Genomic DNA, 12906 nt, shown 5'->3' with positions numbered 1-12906 from the left:
TACTCTCTTAGAGAAATTTAAACATGTAGTACACAATTATTAACCATATTTATCATGCTATGTAATTGATCTCAGCAAAAGAATAAAGAAAGAAAAGTTCAGACTTATTCCTCCTCTCTGAGGCTTTATACACTTTGACCATCATCTCCCTGTTTTCTTCCCGCCCTCCAGCCTCTAGTAACCACCTTTCTACTCTCTGCTTCCTTGAGTTCAATTGTTTGAGATTCCACATATAATTGAGAAGATGTGGTATTTGTCTTTCTGTGTCTGGCTTATTTCACTTAACACAGTGTTCTCCAATTCCATCTGTGTTTTCACAAATGACAGAATCTCTTCCTATTTATTTATTTATTGATTTATTTGAGATGGAGTCTTGCTGTGTCACCCAGGCTGGAGTGCAGTGGTGTGATCTCAGCTAACTGCAACCTCCTCCTCCCAGGATCAAGCGATTATCCTGCCTCAGCCTCCTGAGTAGCTGGGATTACAGGCATGTGCCACCATGCCTGGCTAATTTTTGTATTTTTAGTAGAGACGGGCTTTCACTATGTTGGTCAGGCTGGTCTCAAACTCCTGACCTGCCTCAGCCTCCCAAAGTGCTGGGATTACAGGTGTGAGCCACTGCACCTGGCCATCTCTTCCTTTTTAAAGGCTGAATAGTATTCCATGGTGTATATATACCATGTTTTCTTTATCCATTCATCCCTTGATGGGCTCTTAGGTTGATTACATAACTTGGCTATTGTGAATAGTGTTGCAATGAACATGGGAATGCACATATCTCTTTGACATTACTGACTTCAAATCTTTTGGGTAAATACCCAGAAGAGGGATTGCTGGGTCATATGGTAACTGTATTTTTAGTTTTGAGGAACCTCCGTACTGCTTCCCATAGTGATTATTTATGGTTTGATTAATCCTGATCTGGGGATCCTATGTTACCACGCTTTTCCTTCTGCCACACCGAATTGCTCCTTTTTTGAGGAGCAGGGAGTAATATTAGCAGGCGCTAACCTCATGTTGAAGAGTCAGTGGCCCCACAATGTTGTTCCACAATCCTCTTATCCAGCTTTAGCATCTTTCCTGCACCAGTTTTTCAAAGATGCCTTGCCTCCTAAAACACCCCAAGCATTTCCCAAAGTCTTTCAAACTACCTCACCTCCTACTGCACCATGTGAATGCCCACCTTCTGTCCACCTCAAAATATCTCTGTATTTTCACTTCTTTTCTCCCTCTCTACTGGTGCTCTGAGTCTCTTCCATCCCCTTTAAAACTCAGCTCCATTGATTTTCCTTTTTCTGTCTTTTACTCCAATCCATCATCCTGTTTCTCTCCTTTCTGCAGGTAAGCACTTCAAATGTCTTCCATTTTGAAATAGCTCTCCCTTCTCCATGCCTTGCCCTTAACTTGTCATTGCATCTCTTCTCCACACTTTGCAGCCAAATGAATTGAACACATATCCCTCACGCTTTGTCTCCACTTCCTCGCCTCCTACACATCCTCAGCCCACAGCAATCTGGCTTCCTCCTGACCTTCCCACTGAAACTGCTTTGACAAAGCCTTCTTTAGCCAAACCCAGTGAGTGCTTTTCAGCCCTTATCTTACTTGACCTGTCTTTGACAGCGTCATGTCAATCACCCCATTCTTCATGAAACTCACTTCCCTAGGTTTCCACACGTTTCTCTCCAGGTTCTCCTCCTACATTCTTGGCAACTTACTCTTTTTTCCTTTTTCTTTTCTTTTTGGTTCACGTTCTCTCATGAAACTTATGCTTTTTTGCGGTTATACTTAGATATGAAACTTTTCCTACACTTGCATCCTCAATCATGATGAGTGCACAAACACCAATACTTAGAGGCAGAGTACATGAGACGTGACGTCCCAGTGCGTTTGCCTACCGGAATTATACAGAATTCCACTGTAATTGACGAGCAAGAGCTCAGCAAACCCAGACAGAGGTGTCCAGAAAGCTAAAGACTGTGTGTATGAGTGCCAGGGAAAATTTTGCAGGGTCTCTCTTCAAACTATCTCCCAAAGTGCCCAGAATCCATCTTTCTGGAGATGTCAATAAAATAGACACATGGCCCCAACACTCATATGGCATCTGGCTCTATAATATTAAATAAATCAAAACAATTCCAACCTTACAACTCTGAGCACCAGAGGTGGGGAATGATTGATTCACGGTCTCTCCCACCATGCTTTATGTCGCTGCCCCCTTGCCTCCAAGAACATTGCTCTAGCAGTTCTTCTCTCTCCCACCTACATGATCGGTTTTTTGCTCTCTACTAGATCATTCCAATAAGCAAAGAAATAGGCTGTTATTCTTCCTGTCTTTGAAAAAAAGAAAAACCCTCCTATCCCTCTTCCTTCTTGCTCCCTTTTATAGGCAAAGTTCCTTGAAAGACTTATCTATATGTGCCATCTCCAATTTCTCTCTCCCCATTTTCTCTTAAACCAACTCTAATTAGACTTTCTCTCCAATTCCCCCACCAAACCATCTTTATCACTAGCGACCTCCACATTGCAAAATTCAATGGTCAATTCTCAGTCCTCCTGTTACTTAACCTATCAGCAGCATTTGACGTCATTAATTATTTCCTCCTCTTGATATATTTCTTTACTTGGCTTTCTGGTCATCTTACTTTTTTGTTTTCCACCTTCTCACTGGTAGCTCCTTCTTAGTCTCTTTCTCTCTCTCTCTCTCTTTTTTTTTTTTTTTTTTTTGGGACAGGGTCTTGCTCTGTTGCCCAGGCTGGACTGAAGGAGCATGGTCACAGCTCACTGCAGCCTCAACCTCCAAGGCTCAAGTGATCCTCCCACCTCAGCCTCCCGAGTAGCAGTGACCACAGGCATGCCGCCATGCTTGGCTAATTTTTGTATTGTTTTGTAGAGATGGGGTTTTGCCATGTTGCCCAGGCTGGTCTAGAACTCCTGGGCTCAAGCCATCTGCTGCCTCGGTGCTCATCCCAAAGTGCTAGGATTACAGAAGTGAGAAGTGAGCCACTACACCCGGCCACCTACTTAGTCTCTTTTGGCCTCTGTTTCTCTCTGTTGGAGTGTTTTTAGAGGCTGGTACTTTTCTTCTACTTTTCTCTACCTACACTTGCTCCTTGGTGATCTTACTTTCAGTATCATCTCTAAGCTGATGATTCTCAGACATTTATCTTAAGCCCAGATACCTCCACCAGCCTTTTGACATCTGCCCTTGGATGTTCAATAGACATCTCAAATTCAGCATCTCCAGAATGAACTGCTCTGCTCCCAATCTGCTCTAGCCACAGATTTTCCCTTTTCAATTGATAGGGATCTTATCCTTCCATTTGCTCAAGCAAAATGCCTTAGATCAACCTTGATGTCTCTCTCCCTTTCTGTCAAACTTCATCTTCAATTCCACAGGAAGTGCTGCTGTCTCCACCTCCAGAATAAATCCAGAATCCAACCACTCCTTCCCTCTACTGCCGTTTCTGTGGTCCAGGCCTCCATCATTGCTCACTTGAATTGTTAAATTGCCTCTTACCCAGTCCCCCTGATTCTACCTTTGCCTTCCCCTGCCCAGGGTATTTTCAAAACTGACTCGGATGAATGCTTTTGAAGCATATGTCAGAGAAGGTCACTCTTGTCTTTAGAGTGCAGAGATGGCTCCATATTTCACTCGGAGTAAGACTGCGGCCTCTGTGATCTGTCTTTACCCAGATCTCCTTATCTCTCTGCCCTCATCGCCTACTGTTGCCCTCTCACTCATTCTTCTCCAGCCGCCTTGGCCTTCTTTCTATTTCTGATTCACCAGACATGCATGTGCCTTAGAGCCTTTGAATGTCACATTTATTTGCAAAGCTGGCCTCCTCACCTCCTGTCACCTTCTTAATGAGTCTCATCCTGTACACCTCATTTAAAATTACAGGCTGCCCCTCATGACTTTCTACCTTTTTGTCATGTTCTAGTTTATTATCTCACTTATTACATTCTAACATATAATACTACTTGTTTTAAAATTGTATTTATTTATTCTTTATTGTTTATTGATATCATTGGATTTAAATCTACCATCTTGCAATTTATGTCCCATCTGTTTTTTCTTTCCTCTTTTTTTTTTCTGCTTTTCTTTTGATTAACTGTGTGTTTTGTTTTTGTTTTTGTTTTGAGACCAGGTCTTGCTCTGTCGCCCAGGCTGGAGTGCACTGGCACCATCTCGGCTCACTGCTACCTCTACCTCCTGGGTTCAAGCGATTCTCCTGCCTCAGCCTCTTGAGTAGCTGGGACTAAAGGTGCGACACCACTCCTGGCTAAATTTTGTTGTTGTTGTTGTTTTGGTAGAGATGGGGTTTCACCATGTGGCCCAGGCTGGTCTTGAACTCTGACCTCAAGTGATCCACCCGCCTTGGCCTTCCAAAGTGCTGGGATTACTGACGTGAGCCACTGCGCCCGGCCAATTGCGTATTTTTTTATGATTTCATGTTGTCTCTTTTGTTAGTTAATTAGCTCTTATTCTTTGTTGTCTTACTGTAATGGTTGCTTTAGAGTTTACAGTATGCATCTTTAACACATCACAGTCTACCTTCAAGTAATATTATGCTATCTTACAACAGTAAAAGAACCTTACACCAACATACATCCATTTCTTTCCTCCCAGCCTTGTGTAATTGTTGTTATACGTTTTACTTCTACATATGTTATAAAACCTATAATCATTGTTAGTATTTTTGCTTTTAAAAGTCAATTATCTCTTAAAGAAACTTAAGTAATGATTTAAAAAAATCTTTTATATTTGCCCACATATATAACACTTCTAGTGTCAGTTTTTCCTTTGTGTGGATCTACATTTCCATCTGGTATTATTTTCCTTCTCCCTGAAGTACTTCTTTTAACATTTGTTGTACAGGTCTGATGGTGATGGATTTTTAGACCTACAGCTTTTGTATGTCTAAAATACTCTACCTTTCTTTTTGATAGATATTTTCACTTTTGAAAATTTAAAGATACTGTTTTTGATATAGGCATACCTTGATAATATTGCAGGTTTGATTCCAGATCACCACAGTAAAGTGAATATCACTATATAAAGTGAGTCAAACAAATGTGTTTTAATCTCCCAGTGCACATAAAAGTTATGTTTACATGATTTTGTAGTTTATTAAGTTTGTATTGTGTCTAAACAGTATAATATACTTTAATTTAAAAATATTTTATTGCTAAAACTACTAATAATGATCTGAGCTTTCAGGGAATCATAATCTCTTGATGTTGGTGGCTGCTGATTGATCAGGGTGGTGGTTGCTGAAAGTTGGGGTGACTGTGACAGCTTCTTAACATAAGACAACAGTGAAGTTTGCCTCAACTATTGACTCTTTCTTTTTCTTTTTTTTTTTTGAGCCCAGGCTGGAGTGCGCATTCTTGGCTCACTGCAACCTCCGCCTCCCAGGTTCAAGCAATTCTCCTGCCTCAGCCTCCTGAGTAGCTGGGATTACAGGTGTGCGCCACAATGCTCAGCTAATTTTTGTATTTTTAGTAGAGACGGGGTTTCGCCATGTTGGCCAGGCTGGTCTTGAACTCCTGACCTCAAGTGATCCGCCCACCTCGGCCTCCCAAAGTGCTGAGATTACAGGCATGAGCCACTATGCCCGGCCAACACTTTCATTCATGAAATATTTCTCTGTAGCATCCAGTGCTGTTTGATAGCATTTTACCCACAGGAGAACTTCTTTCAAAACTGGAAGTACTCTCAAACCCTGCTATTGCTTTATCAGGTAAGTATATATAGTATTCTAAATCCTTTGTTGTCATTTAAATAATGTTCACAGCATCCTCACCTGGAGTAGAATCCATCTCAAGGAGCCACTTACTCAATGCAGGGGTGCCACAGACCTTCAATTTGTTAAAAAATCAAAAACCAATATTTGCAAAATGCAGTAAGTGAAGCACAATATAATGAGGTATGCCTGTATTTTTAGGATAGTGCTCCACTGTCTTGTAGCTTGGGCAGTGTTTTTGGTGAGAAATCTGCTGTCATCTTCATCTTTGTAATGTCCTTTCTGTCTTGCTACTATTCAGACTTTTTTTTTTTTTTTTGGTGAGAGGATATATATGTATTTTAATCACTTATTTTTAAGCAATTTGGGGCCAGGTATAGTGGTTCATGCCTGTAATCCCAGCACTTTGGGAGTCTAAGGCCAGAGGATGGCTTGAGGCCAGGAGTTCAAGACCAGCTTAGGCAACATAGCAAGACTCTATCTCTACAATTTTTTTTTTAAATTAGCCAGGTGTGGTGGTGCAAGCCTGTAGTCCTAGCTACTCAGGAAGCTAAGACAGGAAGATCCTTTGAGCCCAGAAGTTCGAGGTAGCAGAAGCCATGATTGTGCCACTGTACTCCAGCCTGGGTGACAGAGTGAGGCCTTGTCTCTGGGCGGGGTAGAGGGGAGGCGTGGCGGGTGGTGGGGAGATTTAGATGTGCCTTGTTGTAATTTTCTGTTTTTAAAAAAAATTATTTTTGTAGAGACAGGGTCTCACTATGCTGTCCAGGCTGGTCTCGAACTACGGGCCTCAAACAATTCTTCCACCTCAGCCTCCCAGAGTGCTAGGATTATAGGTGTGAGCCACCACACCCAGCTTGCTGTAATATTTTTTTTTTTTTTGAGACAGGGTCTTGCTCTGTTGCCCAGGCTGGAGTGCAGTGGCTCAGTCATGACTCACTGCAGCCTCAGTCTCCCTGGCCCAAGCAATCCTCCTCACTCAGCCTCCTGAATAGCTGGGACTACAGGCACATGCCACCACACTTGGCTAGATTTTAATTTTTCGTAGACATGGGGTTTTGCCATGTTGCCCAGGCTGGTCTCGAACTCCTGAGCTCGAGTAATCTGCCTAATTCAGTCTCCCAAAACGCTTAGACTGCAGGTGTAAGCCACCATGCCCGGCCTTGTTGTAATTTTTATCATGATTTTTGTATTTGAGGTTCATTGAACTTTGGGGATTTATGAATATATCATGTTCATCAAATTTGGAAAATGTTTAGTCATTATTTTTTCAATTTGTTTTCTCCCCGCCGCAACACCTTTTGAGGACTCCAACAAGAACATTTGAAGTGGTCCCTCCGCTCACTGATGAACTCTTTCTTTATCTTTCTTTTTTCCTTCTGGGTTTCATTTTGGATAATTTCATTGCTATGTCTTCATTAATTTTTCACTAATCTTTTCACACTCTCACTTTTTTTTCTACCCTGTCTAATCTGCTGTTAGTCTCAACCAGTCCATTTTCATTTCAGTGACTGAGGTTTTCTGCTGTGAGTGATAGAAACAGGAACAATTCTGGCTCTGTGTAGGAAACACCTCTATAGAAAGTATTTCCCCTAATTCTTTTGAGGTTTCTGTTGAGTCATTTCTTCACATGCATGTGTTGATAAGTACTTATCTGAAGACTTAAGGGTTTCAGATTTCCAGGGTTTTATCTCTGATTAGCTCTCTCCCCTCTCACACTACCTTGTCAACTCTAGCCACCTCAGTCTTCCTGGAACACCAGTTCTATCTCCTCAATTTAGGGAGACCCCTAGATTCCATCTGAATTTCCTCTTCCTGTGCCACAGCCTGGAAACTCTCCTTAGGCAGCCAGCTGGAGTCATCATGAGGTTTGCCTCATTTGTGTCCCACCTTTCAGGTCCTTCATGGCCTGATGTCCAATGTCTTTGAAACAGTTGTTTTATAAAATTTATCCAAATTTTTTCATTGTTTCAAGCAAAAGAGTAGAACCAGTCTCTGTAGTCTCTGTTATTTCATCTTGGTCTGGGGCAGAGCTCTGGCGTATTATTGACTGTCTTTTCTCTCCAGAATGTAAGGGAGCGATTTTTGTCTATTTTGTTACCAGATATGTACCAAATGCCTGGCGTATAGCAGGCTCTCAATAAATACTTGTCACATGTTTAGTGACTATACTAAAGCACTTTGTAAATTAAATGTACCATATAGATTACTATATCTTAGACATATATATCTTAGACATATATCTAGCTAATTAGACCATAGGAGTGTATCTTTGTCAGAGCTTCAGTTCAGGGGCAAACATGAAACACATCGCTCGCCATTTCAAGCTCGTATGGGGACCCCTTGTAAGGGTACATCTCTGAAAATGCTGTCCCTGTTGGGCGTCAAGATTCTGTCTGTGAAGCTGATGCCTGGAGAGCCTCTGTGGGAAAACAAACAAACAAACAACAACAACCAGAAAAAAACAAACCTTTTGTTCCAACTCAGAGAACAGCTGCTTTTAGTGTCTTTTTTTTTTTTTTTTTTTTTGAGACAGAGTCTCGCTCTGTCACCCAGGTTGGAATGCGGTGGTACTATCTCTGCTCACTGCAACCTCCACCTCCTGGGTTCAAGAGATTCTCCTGCCTTAGCCTCCCAAGTAGCTAGGATTACAGGCACATGCCAACACACCTGGCTAATGTTTGTATTTTTAGTAGGGATAGGGTTTCACCATGTTGGCCAGACTTGTCTTGAACTCCTGAACTCAGGTGATCCGTCCCCCTCAGCCTCCCAAAGTGCTGGGATTACAGGCGTGAGCCACCGTGCCCAGCTTCTCTTGACATTTTTAAACTTCGTCCACCTCTCTTCTCCCACCTTTAGAATGTTCACCATTTTCTTTTCTTTTTGAGACAAAGTCTCACTCTGTCACCCAGGCTGAAGTGCAGTGGCACGATCATAGCTCACTGCAGCCTTGACCTCCTAGGCTTAAGTGACCCTCCTGCCTCAGCCTCCCAAGTAGCTGGGACTACAGCTGTGTGCCACTATGCCAGGCTAATTTTTTATTTTTTGAAGAGATGGGGTCTCACTATATTGTCCAGGCTGGTCTCAAACTCCTGGGCTCAAGCTATCCTCCCACCTTGGCCTCCCAAAGTGTTGGGATTACAGGTGTGAGCCACTGTGCCCAACCTCATCATTTTCATATTCTCTCTAATTATAAACTTGGTGACAGTGTAGGTGTATTGAGTAGGGACCTGTACAACAATTCAAACCTTCAAATTTTTTAGATCGCTTCCTCTCAGGTGAATTGTTATTACTAAAAATAGATTTGTCCCCTCTTTTCTGATACCCAGTGCCATGTCCTGTGGAGCAGTAATGGGAGGGAAAAAATCTCATTCCATCTCATAAAAATTAGGTAAAAGCCACAGTTCTCATCATAAGCCTTTATGTGTCTGAATGTATTGATTTTCTTATTATAAGAGTATAAACATGCAATTGTTTGAACAAATAACAAAAAAATGGAAATCGGGAAGCCTGTGGATGCTTGCTAATGGCCTAAAATCAGTCTCTGCATCACTTTATTCTAAATTTTGATTTTTGTTTGGTTGCACAGTACTGAGGAAATCTACATTTGTTTAAAGAAGTAGTTGCAATGACTGGTTTTTACATGAACTTGCCTTGCTGTGCTAGACACTTCTCAGTTAAGGGGAGACAACAGGAAAAGCTTTACCTTGGGCTTTCCCTGGCAGCATGAGGCCATGTCCCACTGGTCTGCAATGAGTTAAGATTTGGTAAGGAAAATACAATTTTTTTGTTTGTTTTTTTGAGATGGAGTCTCGCTCTGTCACCTAGGATGAAGTGCAGTGGCGCTATCTCGGCTCACTGCAGCCTCCACCTCCTGGGTTCCAGCAATTCTGCCTCAGCCTCCCAAGTAGCTGGGATTACAGGCACGTGCCACCACACCTGGCTAATTTTGTATTTTTAGTAGAGACGGAGTTTCACCATGTTGGCTAGGCTAGTCTCAAACTCCTGACCTCAGGTGATTCCACCCACCTTAGTCTCCCAAAGTGCTAGGATTACAGGCATGAGCCGCTGTGCCTGGCCACAATTTTTTAAAGTGTTAATTTTTTTAGAAAAGCAATATTAAAGGTTTAATTTTTAATCATTGAAGTCAATAATATTGAATCACTGAACTCCTTCTAGAAACTTAAGGATAGCTCAGTCTTATGCCTAACTTATCAAAGCCAGAGACGAAAGTCCAAATGCGGGTCTACATACTATATGTGTAGATGTTTTCATTATTATGAATCAAGCTAACAAACTGCTAAATAAAGTATCTTATTCTCCTACTTTGATGACTTGATTTTTGACAAAATCAAAAATATGTAAAAGCTATGTTTTTCATGGAAAGCCAGCAAAGTATCAAAGACAACTGCATTTAATTACTATTACATGTCTGGCTGTTCTGTTGATGAGCCAGCAATATTTAGAGGAGTCATAACGTAAAAACATATATGACCCCTAAATTATTCATTATTTAGTCTATAATTTGAAATCTTTATTTCAGAAAAATAACTCTGAAATATTATATTCTGCAGGTGCTGCAGTCAAATCCCAGAGATAGTGCAGGATCCAGGAAGAAAGTGCCAGAAGCCGGCATGCTGACATAGAGATGGAAGAAGAGGGAACTACTTGGCATGATCCCTGAAAGCAGAGTGGGGCCTTAGACTCATATAATCTGGTGACAGTGAGTATCAGGGGGTTTCCCCACACCAACCAATTCCCCAACTCTCCAGACACAAACTGGGTGCCTCACAATTCATTTGCAACACTAATTACCTAATGTAAGCACAGACTCCACATGTTAAGGGCGCAGCCCCACAAGATCACCCATGCTTCAGCCACCAACCACCAAGAGTGGATCTCCAGGTTACTCACACTTCCATCCAAATTGGCAACAAATCTGGGGTTCTCACAGCCCCCTCCTCAGGTTCAACAATATGATAGCTCACGGAACTCAGGGAAACACTAACTCACATTTACCAGTTTGTTACAAAGGACTTGATAGAATAAACACATGAACAGCCAGATGAAGATCTTGCATGTAGGGCAAGCTCCAGAGGGCGCGAGCACAGGAGCTTCTGTCCCCATGGACTTCGGTTGTGCCACCTTTCCAGCACATGACATGTTCACTGACCCAGAAGTTCTCCCATTCTGCCTTTTAGGGATTTTTATGGTTGCTTCATCACGTGGGCTTGACAGATTACTAACTCAGTCTCCAGCTCCTCTCGTCTCTCTGGAGCATGGGGAATGGGGCTGAAAGATCTAAGCTTCTAATCATGGTTTGGTCTTCCTGGCAATCAGCCCCCACCCTGACATTGTTCAGGGGCTTACCGAGAGCCACCTCAGATTAGGACAAAAGACGTTCTTATCACCTAGGAAATTCCAAGGGACTTAGGAACTCTGTGTCAGGAACTGGGGTCAAAGACAAAATATTAGAACAAAAAATGCTCCTAGCACCACTACCACTCAGGAAATGAGAAGAATGTTAGAAGCTCTGTGCCAGAAACCAGGGATAAATAAATATAAATATATCTATATATTTCTGTTGTCACAGTGGGTCAGCCTACTGTGACCTCATATGCACCCGCAGACTGATGATGTCCCACCTACAAACTTGACTCTCAGAGCATGTCAGCCTCAAGTCAGCTAGCCCAGCCTCCCTCCTCAGCCACTCTGCAGTAGTTCAGGGAGCAGGAACTCTGGTATCAGAGAGACTCAGGCCAAGACTCTGCCACTCACCCAGGCATGTCACCTCTCAGAGACTTCATTTCCTCCCTTCTAATAGGGGAAGAATGGTGCCTATTCATAGGGCTACTGTGAGGATACATCAGGCTGCATAAGTAAAGTACCCCCTTCTCTACAATGGTGGCGCAACCTGCTGACTAAAAATCAATTCGTTCATTCATTCAACTGGAATGTGAGTAAACAACAAAGACCTTGAGAAATGTCAACTGTCACAGTCCTTGATTTTCCTCACTCTCTATGGTGCTACAGTGGCAAAACAGTGGGTACCCCCACTGCCCATCATCCTGGAGCAAAAATGAGGGGGCCCTTGGAAACGGACCACACAGAGACTTCCTCTGGGGACCTGGCTGGTGCAGTGTGGTGAGACTAGGAGGTTAGTTCTCATGGTGGAGGTTGTCAAGCACTGATGATGAGTGGTACAGGGGGGTTTTGGCTAATCAATCACATGGTTTTGCTCCCCGAGATCTGAGCCACTTGACAAATAGACACAAGGTTAAAAAACACCAAGTTTTCAAGGTGAGCTGGACTGAAGAATGCAATGTGGACCTGCCTAACTCTTTCCCCCCACCCACCAAAGTACACCCTAACCCTGATCATGACCCTAATTGCAACCCTCACGCTAATCCCAGCCCACCCTGGCCTCCCATGCAGGGGCCGGCTGGGAGCCCCAAGAAGGAGCACACAGATCCTGATGCCGTCTGGAAGAATAAAGCGAGCCCACCGGGATGAACACCTGCATTCTTGCTTAAGTGACAACCTACCATGAGGACAAGTAAAGAGGAGGAGAGAGAGGCCGGGCACAGTGGCTCACTCCTGCCATCCCAGCACCTTGGGAGGCTGAGGCAGGTGGATCACCTGAGGTCAGGAGTTCGAGACCAGCCTGGCCAACATAATGAAACCCTGTCTCTACTAAAAATACAAAAAAAAAAAAAAAATTAGCCAGGTGTGGTTGCATGTGCCAGTAATCCCAGCTACTGGGAGGCTGACGCAGGAGAATCACTTGAGCCCGTGAGGCAGAGGTTGCAGTGAACTGAGATCATGCCACTGCACTCCAGCCTGGATGACAGAGTGAGACTCTCTCTCTCAAAAAAAAAAAATAATAATAATAATTAAAATTTTAAAAAATAGGAGGCGAGAGAAAGGACATTCTTTCCAGGGAGTAGAGTGGAGTCCCCTTCCCTCTGTGTCAGGAGAGAGACCACTGACATTTTCCCTGACAATGCTCCCAACCTCTTCTCCCCACATAACTGTGGCGTTGCCCCATTCAGTGGGATCACCAGCCTCTAAGGGTGTAAGTCTGAGGGTGATTAGAGATTCGCCATTGAGCAACAAAGACACCAGGGCTGACACTGGGCACTGAGCCCGGGTGCTCCTT

The 12906-nt window shown here is 43.1% G+C and overlaps 1 long non-coding RNA gene across 2 annotated transcripts in view; it reads left to right on the top strand.

The window, feature by feature from the left end:
- Positions 1-12466, top strand: part of LOC129047979 (uncharacterized) — a 68491-nt gene extending 56025 nt beyond the window's left edge. Inside the window, exons 3-6 of one of the 2 annotated variants that reach the window (XR_008509930.2) lie at positions 4149-4265; positions 10322-10470; positions 11572-11904; positions 12183-12466. This is a non-coding gene — a long non-coding RNA (uncharacterized LOC129047979). Of the gene's footprint in view, positions 1-4148; positions 4266-10321; positions 10471-11571 lie in introns of both variants that reach the window. The other variant, XR_008509929.2, reaches the window with a different exon arrangement.
- Positions 12467-12906: the final 440 nt, after the last annotated feature.

Source organism: Pongo abelii, chromosome 13 (assembly GCF_028885655.2).
Source record: "Pongo abelii isolate AG06213 chromosome 13, NHGRI_mPonAbe1-v2.0_pri, whole genome shotgun sequence".
Taxonomy (NCBI): Eukaryota; Metazoa; Chordata; class Mammalia; order Primates; family Hominidae; genus Pongo; species Pongo abelii.
This window is presented reverse-complemented; position numbering and strand designations above follow the sequence as displayed.